This window comes from Anticarsia gemmatalis, chromosome 24, assembly GCF_050436995.1.
Source record: "Anticarsia gemmatalis isolate Benzon Research Colony breed Stoneville strain chromosome 24, ilAntGemm2 primary, whole genome shotgun sequence".
Lineage (NCBI taxonomy): Eukaryota > Metazoa > Arthropoda > Insecta > Lepidoptera > Erebidae > Anticarsia > Anticarsia gemmatalis.
This window is the reverse complement of record NC_134768.1, coordinates 5,464,562-5,479,502: the sequence shown is the minus strand read 5'-3', so window position 1 is coordinate 5,479,502 and position 14,941 is coordinate 5,464,562. Positions and strand designations below refer to the sequence as shown.

The window sequence follows — 14,941 nt, the reverse complement described above, 5'->3', positions numbered from 1 at the left end:
GTCTAGCTATTAAGAATTGTTGTAGGTATTATTGCAATACATTTTAAACGTCAAATTTTCGATACTCAGTGACTATCGGGAATCGCGCATTAATAAAATTACAATATACAAGTTTATTCGCTGGAATACCTTACTATAAATACAGAAAGTTATGTCACTCTAATTTCTGTCTACTAAAACATTTTCCCTCGACGAACGAGGTCAGTACATTTTAATACCTGTATTACGTACATTAACCACTAACAAATTCAATTGTGACATAACAAGCGGGCCACTGAAAATTCCAGGTGGATTTGGAGTGGAAATCTATTACCGTGTTACCATAGTAACCGGTGGTAATCCGGTAAAATCCGGTTTTAATTAGCCGGTTGAGAGCGGTTACAAGTCACGTAGGGTTGTGTTTAGTGCGTAATAAGGGTGGTGAACCTAATTTTGTGTTAGTTGTAATGTTCATGTATTTTAAAGTAGCTTATGCCCGCAGCTCCGCTCGCGTGGAATTTTAAGTTTAGACGAGAAGAGTATGTGTCCATATTAATGTACGAGTAAACGTGTTTAAAACCGTTTTCCTTTATTTAAGCTTTAGTATTTGTATTGTAAAGAAAATTATTATGATTCTAGAAACTTAATTATGATATCATTAACAATATAAATAGCTAGTAGAAAATTGGCGGTGTATATAGATTTCGATCATAAAGAACCAATTATAAAAATAATGTAATATTTGACACCTTTCTACGTGTAAAACTTAAATATAAATCTGTACAGACATATCCTCAATATCATTTTAAAATTTCATCAATATTTAATAATTTTGGAACCCCTAAAGCGAAGTACGATTCGCAACAGCCCTGTTTGTATGAATATATTATGACGAAGTATTTTTTCTTAGCCTTAAGCTATACAAAGAAATATTGCGAAGATTTGAGAGAAGGGAAATTAATGAAATGGTTATACTTGATGTAAAAAGAGGTACGGTTTAGATGTAGTTGTTTTAACATGCGTTTGATGATATAATTGAGAGCCTTTGTATAATAAATATTGTTGTTTAAAAGTATTTTAAGTAAAGAAGTAGTCTGATAAAAGGAAATACTATTTTATTTATTTAATTCAAATTTATTGGCAGGGAGGGAAATATTAGGTGGGTATCAAGGCGCGGACATGATAGTTCTATCGTTAAAAAAATGTGTGACTATTTAAATATTTCAGCCGGTTACTAAATTTCAACATACTAGTCACGAATGTTAATAAATTAAAAGGAATTTTGACTTTCCATTTTATTCTTTGATAATATTTTGAGTAGTGTAAGTAATAAAAAAAAGAAATTACCTCAATTTTATGTCATTTTTTTAATGACAAACGACCTGTCTTCTGTCTGACTATATGTATGTTAATAAAACCAACTGTTAGCCTTTATAATCAATACAAATCTTTTCAGACAGTTTTTCCATTTGAACTGCATAGATTGAACAAGACGTTAGCAGCTCCTCGAGTATGTAGCCATAACCATTCTAGTTTTAAAATGCGTTACAGCAACTAGCATCATAACATTAACGGTTCACTTTCAAATATAATAACATAACCAACGATAACAGTTATTGTCTGAAATAATATTCGCATTTAACGCGGCGTACCTCTAAAGCCTTAAGCTTTCAATTTAGTCCGTTGTCACGAAAACGGTTTTAGTAGTTAGTCGAGCCACGAAAACGAGTCGCACCTTATGGCACATGGAAATTGAGCTTAGGATAAAGGCTAGAATAGAATTTTATTATTTCATTTACTTTTATTTTGTTGATGTCTTGCAAAAAGGTCAGGTAGTACTCGTAACCGGTGGTCCTGTATGACAAGATGTATGGATGTGAATAAGGCAAGAGAAGTATGTAGGGATCGTACCGAGTGCCGTTCCTTGGTCTCTGCCTACTCATTTGGTAAAAAGGCGGTACGTCTAATTTTATCATATTGTTAGTGGTCTCTCGGCTCAGAGTAAAAGTTGTTTAATCCGCCCAAAAAAAACTTAAGTGGCTTAACAACTGTTTATTTTATCTTAATTTATAAAAACCGGGACCGACTATTACGTCGCCTCCGAAGCACGGAGACAGCCGAAGAATTTAAATACAACTATGGTCACCCATCTATGTACAGTTTGCTTTACCCACAGATTTTTTACCGACCGGTGAGCATAAGTGGCTATGAGCGCCAATTTTATTATAGCTATTTTATTCTGCGGTGTCGGTTAAATGTTGCTGAGAAAATGGTTTTAATTTTAAGATAATCTCGTGAGGGAAATAGCACTTTAGGTAATGTTATTGGTGTTATAAAGGCTACGATAATGCTTTTTTTGTTCATATAGGTCTTGGTAATAAAGATGTGCCTATTTTAACCCGACTATTGGTTGAATAATAAAGCGACATTCGTTTTTATATAACACTTAAGTCTCTTCCTCCCACTATCAATTTGACGTGTATTGTCGTAATAGATATAACTTGTTATTCTCCAATTAAAATTGAGCGTCGTTGGCCGCTAGTAACACAGTGGGATAGTATATTTATTAAAAAATGATATAAACTTTTAATGTAATGTTACTTATGTCGTTTGTGGAAATAATATCACTGAATATACAGAAGCATTTTATTCTATTCTCGTATATTTTTTCCGTTAAGGTATATTTAAACGTACTTCACAATCATTTTTCACACTGCACTAACTCTAGAAGGTACAACAGTAACTGCTGTTTATAGAGAACTGGAACATCGCATATGTTGAATAATTGCCATGTTTTTGCTACCGCTATGGGATTTACTTCAGGGTATTGCACCACTGACGTTTGTTTATGTGCCCCATAAAAGTAGTACTATAAAACTAAAAGTACGAATATTATATGCAACATCTCTTTACAGGGCAAATAATTAAATTTCAACAACTATATTATCTAACCGTAATCAGAACTTGGTACCTTCAAAAGTACTAAAAAACGAGTAAATAAATATTTGGACAACTAATGCACGGTCATCCAATTCCAAACTAATCAGCCCAGCTATCACGTATCTCAGTTGACAACTAGTATACGTCACATTCAAAGTCACTATGCAACACATTGCTGCTTTGACGTAACATGTTACTCACTATAATCTCGGAAGAAAACAATGTAGAGCATAGTGTCTTTCAAATTGTTGACAACTGAGATACGTGATAGCCCCTCTGATGGGCTTGTTATATGATAACCAGATAACTGGTAAACGTACCTCGTATTTCTAAATACACTTCATATATATATATACACTTTATATGTACTTAATACTTATGTATGTTCGTGTTATTGAGTTAATTACCTAGTGGTCTCAGCTTGCTAGTGACAGCCGATCATCTGAAATAGAAATGTTATGAAATTAATGATTTATTTTAGAAACAGTAACTTAATTTTGACATGTAATATGATGTCGCTGACAGTTATTATTAAGTATAACTTTATTTATAGAATAATTTTGTATGCTGTTAATATTATAGCTCTCGGTTTTTAAAGACGAAATATATCAGCCTAGCTTTTTCTTCCAAACTATCTTGGAGTCGGCTTCCAGTCTCGACGGATGCAGCTGAATATCATTATTTTACATGACTTCCACAACCCATTTACCTGGGTTATAACACGATACCCTTCGGTAAGACTGATGGTCAGACATTCAAGCTTCTGACCACTGTTAACGACCGTCATAGATCTTTGACAATGACAGCCGGGCCCCACAATTTAACATGCCTTCCGAAAAACAGAGGAACTCGATATGTATAAGATGGTTACCTATCCACAGAACAATCTCGGCAAGCGTAGCTTAACCTCAGAGATCGATCCGTGCGGCTGATGTTAACTAAGCCACAAGCGCCTCAAAGACTTAAAATTATAGTAATATGTTTTCCAGAGTTTAGAGGAGAATGATATATGAAATGTAATGATAAATGACTATGCACCCAAACAATTTCTTCAATGGGGTGTAACCAAACCTAAATATGAACTTCCTATAACGTCTACATACTTTTATTTGCACATGTTTAATCATGGCAATATGTCCTATTTAAATAAATACATTTATTACCCTGATTGTCCAAAATTCTAGGTACAAAATTCTCAATCCCAGTGCCCAATAATTCAAAGTAAAAGTAAATCACTACAACGGTTATTAGATTAAAAGTGCCGTTCCACAGACTCAGTTCAAATATTTAATATTCTGACTCTCTAACGAGAGCGACGACTTATCAAATTATATTGTTTGTGTTCGATATAACATGTACTGTGTTATTTTAGAATATTGCTAACTTATTCTCGCGATATCGTCCACGTGGAAAGGTTTTTCTGTGTTAATCTGGTTGTGCAATTTCCTAAGTGAATTTGTATGAAAATCTGATCGCCCCCCAGTGTAGTTGCGAAGAACTATTATTCCCTACAAGAAACGTTAATTAATTGACGTTACGTAACTATTGACGTTAATTTTAACGTCAATAGTTGCTTATGTCGACTGCTAAAATAATATGTAGGTCTCAATGCTTCAACGAAATATATTCAATACATTTTGAGTAAAAAAGTAATTGGAACATACGCAAATTCTCACAAACAACATTTATAATATTAGTCTGATTATTGTAAATACTGAACAGATATTGATGTGCTAATGTGATAAACCACAAATTAGATGCGTTAATTTGATGTAATTACGTCAAGTCATGGCAGCTATTAGGGGAAGAGATGTTGTGTTTCCTTGATAGTGATATCGGATTCTATATATCGCACCATAATAATATTGATATTACATTATCTTTATTATTTGGGGCAGACAAGTTCTTTAAGTTCTTTAATATGGTATGTATTTCTGAGATTCTAGTATCTTAAAACCTGGCCAGTACCTACATGAATGGCTGTATTCTGTTTCCTCAATATACAGTTGTTGTTACGTTGTACCTATCAACGTAATACTGGCAACTTGAGCTATCAAAATATTAACTAGCAAATGTATGTTAGTTCTGTTAGTCGATAGTGTCAGGAAATTGCTTCTCTGATTAGATTAAAAGGAAACTGTTATTAGGAAACCTTTTACCCCACAATCATACAAGTTTTCCACAACACATTACATTTGCAACATTGCGCATTGGTACCATAAAAACGAGGATAAACGAGACACGTGCAGGATCAATGGAACATTGACATATAGTGGCCCTTTTCGCTGTTCATACATATAAATAAATGCTAATTTTAAAATAATTAAACGCTATTTCTTAAAGAAAAAGGTATCCTATTAATTATTTGGTTTTTTAACTAACGCCTTTCTGAATTTTATCGAATTTGGGTCTGCGCTTTTGTCGTGAAACCCTAAAGCTGCGTTTACACTAGAAGAGCTGAGCATGAGCCGAGCACAAATTTGTGTAGTGTGGACTGACTTAAGAGCCTCGTACGAGCGTGATTTTAGAAGAAATTTTAGCTCGTCTTGTGCTCCGCTCGTGCTCGGCTCACCTAACGTAGACTCAACAGACAGACATACATACTTACTTACTCAAATATATTATTGTACCAGTTCTACAACGTACCTAACAATACTGTTAATACAAAGGTATCTACAATAAAAACAAAGATGAATGAGCCATACAAAGGATGGTTGGTGACACGTCACCATTACCGCTGTATTTATTGTTAGTCCACATACATTGTGGTACGCAACAGACATGTAATTAATTATGCACCGTTGCGGTCAACCGATGTTAGTTGTACACTGGAATATTGTTTGTTTGTTTGTGCGAGCAAGTGTTAGAAACTGCTGAACCGATTTTGAAAAAAAATAGCCTAATTTACGTAAATTATAACGGCATAAAGGTAAAGTTGTTATAGTTAGTTTTTTTTTATAATATTACGTTTAGTTTTAGAGATAAGTTCTGACAAAAATAACACACATTAAAAATGCAAATTTGGTCTTACTCAGGAATCGAACCTATGATCTCCATATCCCAATCACCTTGTTCCTTTACAAAAAAAAATGATATTATTTCTTCTAATAGGAATAAATTCTGCGCAGTCGAAGTCACATGAAAAACCTAGTATTCTGCATGTCTGGTACAATAAAGTCCTTGACGCTTACATTTCTGTGGAATACTACCACAGGTATGTTTATTGCTTATGTTATGTGTTTACAGTACATTTTAACTGGAAAATTCGTGTCATTAGAACTTATGCACTATGAGGTGGTCTTTGCCAACATTTTGACTTTTAGTAACATTGTTTATTAGTGCACTAGGGTTATTATTTTGCGACATGACACTTTAATTTATAAAAAATACGACGTCGGTGACTAACAAAGTTTAATTACCTAATTCATCTACTTAGAGATAGATTTTTAACTCACTCTCTTCTTCTCTCATGTTGCTGTATAGAAAGCGGACCGCATGCATATAACAGAAGAGACTTGTGTACTTTTATATATAAGAAGTAAGGATAAGTAGGTTCACAGTAACTGGATTGTCTATTTTCCGAGACTAGAGAACATAATTTACGATTTTACTTAAAGCGGGCTTTTGTACGGCGATAATGATGAATGTCACTAAAAATATTATTTAGTTTTATTGCTTCCACGAACTGCAATTTTATATCCATCAAACACTTTTAGTTAAACAAATAGAATCAAACCAATTAGAGGAATGTTTCCGAAAAACATATTCGTTTTAATTTAACAAAGTTCAACAAGTACAAACAAAAATCCAATTTTATCACAAATCACGGTACACTATATTCATAAAATTGTTTTCCGAACTGATTTGTTTTGTTTCAACAACTGAGTGCTCGAGGCTCTGTGTTGCATAAATTACAATATGAAATAGCTAAACTATCGAGTTATTGCAAATATTTTAGGCAATCAAAATGGTAACTAACTTTTTACTGTGTTTTATTTAAGCGAGCTTTCTGTGAGTGTTTAGTTATAATAGCTGTATAAGAACTTGTTGTTCAATCTCTCTTACTTGCAGCTTGATGTGACTGAACAGTGTGAATTAAGTACAGATCTGAAGATTTCATATTCTCTCAGATGTATGATGGCGAAAGTTGTTGCAAATAATAATTTGATGAAAAATCAAGTATATTTTAGGCTTAAACTACGACCAAAACTTACCATATCTGTAATTAGTTTGGAACCGCTGCTTAAAATTTTATGAAATATTGTATTGCGTAAATAACAAGTGTTAATTTCTTCTAAAATAAGAATAAATAATAACTCCTACCATTACTGAGAAAAAAAATGTAAATTATATTTACTACAGTATAGAATCTATTCATATAAGAGTTGTATTCACCTGACAAGCTTTCATAAAGATACGTTTGTATAAAGTTCGGGCGTCACTCATTTTTGCAGCAACAATAACGTGGAACCTTGTGCAAGGCGCAGCCTATATTTAGTTAAGGTCGACGTAGAATAGATACTATTTACATACCCATATATTTTGTAAAAATGTTTTGAGTGAGGATGTTTTATGAGTCTTCGCAAAACAATGCCAGGTTGTTCAAGTTAAACTATGTCCTAATATTGATATGGATCCACTCAAATATTGATATGGATCCACTCAAAGTCTCGAGCCGACTCGAGTCTTTTGAAAATGAGACGTCTTTCTAATTACTGAATCTCCCACTAGCACGGAAAGAAGTTAGAGACTTATAATATTCATAAAAGATACAGTAGTCATGATAAAATACTAAAATACTCATAAACAAAGATATTTGACATTCCTAAAAGGCAACCAGACGGTACGGTTCCACGATTTTCTTAGAATTTTACAATATAATTTGTCTCACAAAACGAAACCCATACAAAATATTACAAAGTCCTTTAGCTTTAATAGAAACCAGCATACGGGCACCTTTAAACTTCAAAACGAGCATTTGAAACGACGCTCACGTCTACTACACGATATTTTAAATTCAACTTATGTAAATAACGTTACTTTGTGGTATAATATTGACTCTCACGTTATTTGATCCAACTTCGAATATACCGTATGTATAAACATATTTGCTTTTCGATTTACTGCCGAATAAAAAGTTGTTTGATTGAAAGAGACTTTTATTCGAAATATTGAAATGGAAACCGCTAAAAATGTTTTGAGTTGCGGCTTCTGACTTTTTATTTGTAGCGCTGAAGATAAATATTGGTGTTGCAATTTGATTTATAAATGTGAAGCTGAAACTGGATGTGAGAGGAATTAATATCACTTTGTTGGTCATTGAACGACAATTATGTACTCTTTTAAGCTGTCAGAGGTAGTGGTCATTAAAAAGATTTTTCTAAATTTATTAAATACAAAGGAGAATGGGCAAAATAGTATGGAGCCTGGGCGACCCGCGGCCATACTTGATTTTGGTATTTTTTATTGTAGTTTGGTCCTATAATTACTCTGTAGAAGTTTAATTGCCGCGACACACTTATATGACGAATAAAATACATTTTTGTTTTTGAGCACTTTAAATAGTACAAAAACATATTTTGGCTTATATTCGGAGATTAAATAAAAAGTACTATTTCTTATATTGCATACAAATATAGACATTATTAATATTCGAACAATCATAACAAGTAAATATATAAATATCGTAACAAGTAAACATCTTGCTCTTCTATCACATATTCACTGAGACGACTTATCTGTTGTTTATGATCTTCTTCTTATTAGAAGAAGCCTGTCTTGAATGCTCAGCTCAATAACGAGGCGTTCATAGCCAGTTGCGCTCAATGGTCGGTATACGATCTGTGGGTTAAGCAGCCGTTGGCGCGGTCATTCTATAGATGGGTGCCCGCATAGTGGTATTTGAACTGAGCGTCACTGTGCTTCGGAGGGCACGTAAAATGTCGGTCCCGGTTGTTGTCAACTAAGATAACAGTCGTTAAGTCATGTCAAAGGCCTTTCGGGTGGCTTGAACAACTTTGACACTAGGTTAACCATATAATAGATAGATAGATAGCAAACTAACTACGAGCTTACTTCACTTCATACATCATCATCATCTTCTGACAGATTAGGAAAATCGTCGAAAAAAGGCTGATCGCCGGTGATACGTTGGAATGCTGCTCTTTGTCTATTCATATTGTTACGGTTGTTGTTTATGTTAATGGCATTGCAATCGTTATAAGAAGATGTAACGTTATTACACAACGTTAAGTGCATTACAGACACGAAATAATCGTTATTATGTTCTATGAAATTCTATTATGTTTACATGTAAATATATTGTTACCTAAAAGGATTGCAGCGAAACGTTCTTAGTAAAACTTGTTCCTAGTTATCATTACTTTAATTTGACACTACTTTCATTAATGGCCGCCGACCGCCCAGAAGTGCCCATTCTCCTTTCTGACCGTAACATCGCACGCATAAAAATGATTTCTCAGAGTAAAAGTAGGTATTTTATATGTTAAGTTATAAACTGTCTGTGTATAAAGATTCATCAAAATTAAAATAGAAATTTCAATTTGTTACACATATTTACTCGTTTAATGCTATAACAACAAGTGAACTTATTTAAAGTGATATTTACCAAATCAAGTGTTTGCAAAACAAACTCTAACTATCATAACTTCTAAAGTTTTGAGTTGATAATAAACCCTGGTTTCCTCAAAAACTAGTAATTAACTTACACCGCTGGGAGCTGAAGGCAATTCGTCTATAGTGAGCAAATTCGAAGAGAATGTAAAAAATATGCCTGTATCCGTTTTCAATTCTCCAACTGTCAATCTCGTGAGCGACATGGGGCAGTAGATCAAAGCCCAAATTGCTGTGAGGTAGCCAAGCAATTTCGCTCTTTTTTATAGCGAAGTGCCGTATAAAACGTCAAGAAAATGCCGGTGAATATAAATCGACTAAAACTGCTGCCTGGAAACCGGTACGAGGTAAACTGTTGGTCATTTTGAAATGAATGAACTGTTAACGTCGCAACGATTTGAGTAAATAAACAATTTACAGCTCAGTTACAGTGTATTTGATTTAGTACTTTATTAATTTTTAGAAATACTTTGAGTACAAATACGCAATTAAAATAAAATGAGTATAGTATCCTGCATCTAGAGATTATCAAAGTTTTTCTTAAACAAATACTAAAAACATTAAAGATAAAATTGGCAGGGTTATTTACGTCAACTTAGTAGGCAAGACGTATATCTATTCGTATATTATATAATATTATAAAGCTGAAGAGTTTGTTTGTTTGATTGTTTGTTTGTTTGTTTGTTTGTTAGTTAGTTTGTTAGTTTGAACGCACTAATCTCAGGAACTACTGGACCGATTTGAAAATTCTTTCAGTGTTAGATAGCCCATTTATCAAGGAAGGTTATAGGCTATATATCATCACGCTACGACCAATAGGAGCAGAGTACGAATAAAAAATGTTACAAAAACGGGGAAAATAATGACCCATGGTCTCTTATGCGACGCAAGCGAAGTTGCGCGGGTCAGCTAGTATAAGCTAGAAAACTAAAACACTTTTATCTCAATATATTTTTTACTATGTCCTCAGTGTTAAATTACGTAACAGAGTTTCCGGCAGGTCTTACGTTGCTCATAAAATCTCGCTAATTAATTATTCTTCATAATGGCAAGCTTAGTTATATGGACATTCCCGGTTTTATGATACTATGAACCTACATAATCTTTTAAGCGTTACGACACCTTACTAAATGCAAATTTTTAAACATTTTATTATATAAATAAATTTAACCCATTAATGTCCCACTGCCGGGTCTCCTCCCGTAATGAGGGAGGGGTTAGGCCTTGAGTCCACCACGCTGGCCAAGTGCGGGTTGGGGACTTTGCATGCCCTCAATAAATGTTTTAAACAAATTTTTAGGCATGCAAGGTTTCCTCACGATGTTTTCCTTCACCGTTGGAGTATGTGATAATTATTTCAAACATTTTATTATATCTAATTTATTAGATTTTTGCAACCTACTGTGTACCTGTGTGTAAGTGATAATGTTTGTAATGCGTTTTCGAATTTTAGACTACAATGGCTGCGCAGATTTAGGCATATGGCGTCATATCAATTGCAATAAGTATAAAGCAACATGTTAACGAGTAAAAACCCTAATATGAGCTTAAGCTATACTTAATATGTACTTACATTAAAAATATTACGGTCCATATAGAACAGATATCTTCTGAAATTCATGTGGTATAATAGGCGTATTAGCCCGGGAGAGTTAAATGTCAAGGCTGATACCGCCGAATTTGTCTAATCGATTTTAATCAAATATAGCTCGTTTTAAATTAGAAGAAAGCCTTACATTGAGAATTCTATTTAATTACGATGTATTTTATTATAATAAAAAATTAAGAGTAATGATGTGTACTATTCCACCGGGTGTGTGATAACCTGACCGCTATTATTATTTTGTGATTTAGTTTAATAGTGTTAAGTCCTCAGCAAAACTAGATACATTATTTTAGAACTAGTTCTAAAATAAGGAAATCAAGGCGATTATGGGAAACTAAAAAATACATCAAAGTCAAAATCGAAGTAGGTAAATATATATGGAATAGTGAGTTGTAATGTTTCGTAAAGAATAGCCTAACGCGAACATTTAAACATACTTAATGCAGGCTATAAACTTTAAATAATTGTGGAGTAAGTGTACGATATATACTACTGCAAATTACCTAATGTATATACACCATCAAATATCTCATAAACTTCCTACTATCATACACAAAAGAATCACGTAGAGATTTCGCGCTAGAATTTTTATATAGTCATAAAACTAGGTTTGTAGTTCAGTGTTCGTTTGATGACGTACTACTGTGATAAATAAAGTATGGCGAACACGTTTATGAATAAATATAGTGCTTTTAGACAAATGAAAAACTTATAGTGTCATGTTTCCTGTGTGGTTAAGGTAGGAGAATAATGTTTTTATTTCTCGTGGCCTGATTTTCAAATATGATATCTTTTCTCGTCATTTTGCAGCAATTTTGCAAAAAAGCTTAGATTAGAATTTGACATTGAAAATTACTTTGTTATGTTAAGGAGAAGATATGAAGCAGTTTTAAAATTAGTATCAAATTTTCTCAACTACCGCATAATATTATAATGCAAAGGGTTTTATGTACGCGATCGAAAATGGTCCATGGTCGAATCGATCGATGTAATTCGATCGAAACGTCATTTTCGATCCTACCACACACGGAAAAGAATCGCGATTCTTTACCACTAACGACCATCGACAATCGACTTGCTTGCTGTCGGCGCATGAAAACTTGATCTGCGTGGCTAGAGGACTTTGCAAGTATTCAAATGTCAAAAATTGCTAGTATATATATTGAAGCGTAGAAAATAGTGCCACTGTACCGCGATTTTCTACTACTATCAGCTACTACCAACCGGTTAGCTCTCGAGAAATTTTATATGGAAATCTGATCAGTCTCTCTAGCGGGCGCCCTGAGAACTATTTTTGCAGTAAGTACATTTTAAATTTCAAACTCTGGATACTCGATAGACTGCAGAGTATCGCGCTACTGAAACTGAAACCCATTTCATCGTTGTAAACGTCAACCGTCTTTTTTATTTATTTATTTATTTATTTATTTTCGGTTCACCAACAGATATAACAGTTATACATAAAAAGGAGCACATAATATAATTTATCCTTAAATTAGCCTACTGTATATCTAATTACAGGTAAACACAGCATGCATTTTTATAACAAAGCTACGTTACATATTGGGAAATGAGACTTAAAGTTAATTGATTACATTTGTTTGTATGAACTAATTTTTACGTAGTAACTATTTAATTTTATTTAAACAGCGTGTAAATGTTGCCAATGTGTCCGAGTGAATATCATTGAGGTCGCTATATTCGTTAACTAACTTAGATAACCGTGGAAGAGGGGAAGAAGAACCAAATTTGGTTCGGCGGAAGGGTGGCATTAGAGGTGTGATGGGTTTTCTTGGTGTGCTACGAGGAACTCGAAAGGAGATTTTACTTAATAGGTTGGGGCAGTCAATTTTATTTCTGAGTAATTTGAAAATAAATCTTAGGTCAAGGATATCTCTCCGTTTTTCCAAGGACCATAGTTTAAAGATAGCTAGTTTGTCGGTATAAGTCTTTTGGCAAAAGCAATCAACTGCTCTTACGTCGTTTCATTTATAGACCAACTGCGCAGTTTCGATCCAAATGCCAATCAAGTTCTATGCAGATCCGATACTGCTGTTGACGTTATTGTTAGTTTACGTTCATTACGTGGCTGTAAACCACTTTAATTATGCTCTAATTGACAGGTGTAATACTGCATTCAATTTAGAATATATTTTGGTATCAAAATTGTACAGTTTATATTAATGAATAGTGATTTAATGTACTTGTTGATAAATATTTGCATCTGGTTTGTCATTGCTGTTCATTGAACTGTATGTTTTAGAAATTTTGGTTTAATCATTAAATGATTGTGCTCTGAATTGAAATCATTATGCTTTGCGTTTTAATGAAGTTGATACTATGTATAACAAGGATGCTCGAATCAACAATAAATACAATTATAATAAACGAACGTAAAGTTCTTCATTTATATAAGCCTTAGACTTAAGACAACGTAAATTATCCATACGTAGGGGAATACACAAAACTCTTAATAATTAGAAGATATTCTTACAATATAGTCTGTATCTATGTTCAAACTACAGAGAAAAATTGAATAAAGTCGTTATACAGACTTAATTTTTCATATTTACTACCAAAATTAAGTACGCTCTTAGAAGAAAAAAATGGACAAAACTCCACCATCAAAACAAAGTAGTTTTTAAAGGCACTACCAAGAAGCATAATATCCTACATACACATCAAAACATACATACACATCAAACTTATACTATCCTCAAAAGGCACATAAACCTACTACTAGCGTAACACGTAAAAATTTGAAATGTTTTACACCGCACTCGCGACTGGCACAAGTTCGCTTTCACGTTATCATTGTAATAAAGTGCCGTATGTCGGGTATGTAATATTGTCTGTTTTATTTTTAAAGGTATTGTTGAAATATGGTCTTTGTATGACAGGAAAACAAAGGAATATGTTGTTGTGCAGAAGTATGGAAGAAATGTATTGAATTTATATTTTACTTCAAAAGCTGTTTAACTATTTTGTTTAACTATCGGGTGAACTTGGTTTATTTAAATTACTGATTGCAAAAATAACCATAATCCAAAATCACAAAAAACAATGAAATAAAAAACAATATAATTGAAAAGGCAACTCCAAATAGTTAGCCGTTTATATATGATTTTATTTAATAAAATGCATTTTCAATCAGTAATAAATAATTCGAACTTGTGGCCAAAATAAATTAATCCAACTAAAAACAACAGGTTTAACTTAACCTCAAAACCATACGTAAAACAAGCATTGCTTAAGCAACCTTTCACCCACGCTTAAGTTTTATCGGCACATAATACCAAAATGTACAGTAATACCTGAACTTCAGTTCCCGTATTAAACTTTAAGTCCCTCAAAGTTGATGGAGGCGACATTCACTTGAGCGTCTTCGTCTTGAATTGACTTCGCAACAACATTTCGACTTGATCCTTTGGTTCAAGTATCCAGATTTTAAGTTTACGTTTAATATTTGGAAGCTATGATTTTAGTAGGTTTCAATACGACTTGTGCAACCTAGTTGGCGTGAACAATTTTCGTTGCTTTGAGAAAATGTAGATTTAAGGAGGCCTTCTGCTTATGAAAACAATTTATAGATCAGTTAATATCGATACTAAATCATATAAAAGTCATTTATATGTTATACAAAAGTAATCAAACGTTAAATAAAATAAGATCAAGGAAACTAATGTTAGCTGTATATTTTTCATTATTTAGATCGTCGAACACACGTTACACATATTTCAACGGAAATATCAGAATGAAATATACAATTTAAATTATAGAGCT

At 33.2% G+C, this 14,941-nt stretch overlaps 1 protein-coding gene across 1 annotated transcript in view; it reads right to left on the bottom strand.

Annotated features, from left to right (window-relative positions):
• The window catches only part of LOC142983544 (dopamine receptor 1-like), a 116,855-nt gene that overhangs the window by 61,341 nt on the left and 40,573 nt on the right, over positions 1-14,941 (bottom strand). Inside the window, exon 2 of the mRNA XM_076130471.1 lies at positions 3,327-3,361. The gene's annotated coding sequence lies outside the window, so the exon portion shown is untranslated. The remainder of the gene's footprint in view (positions 1-3,326; positions 3,362-14,941) is intronic.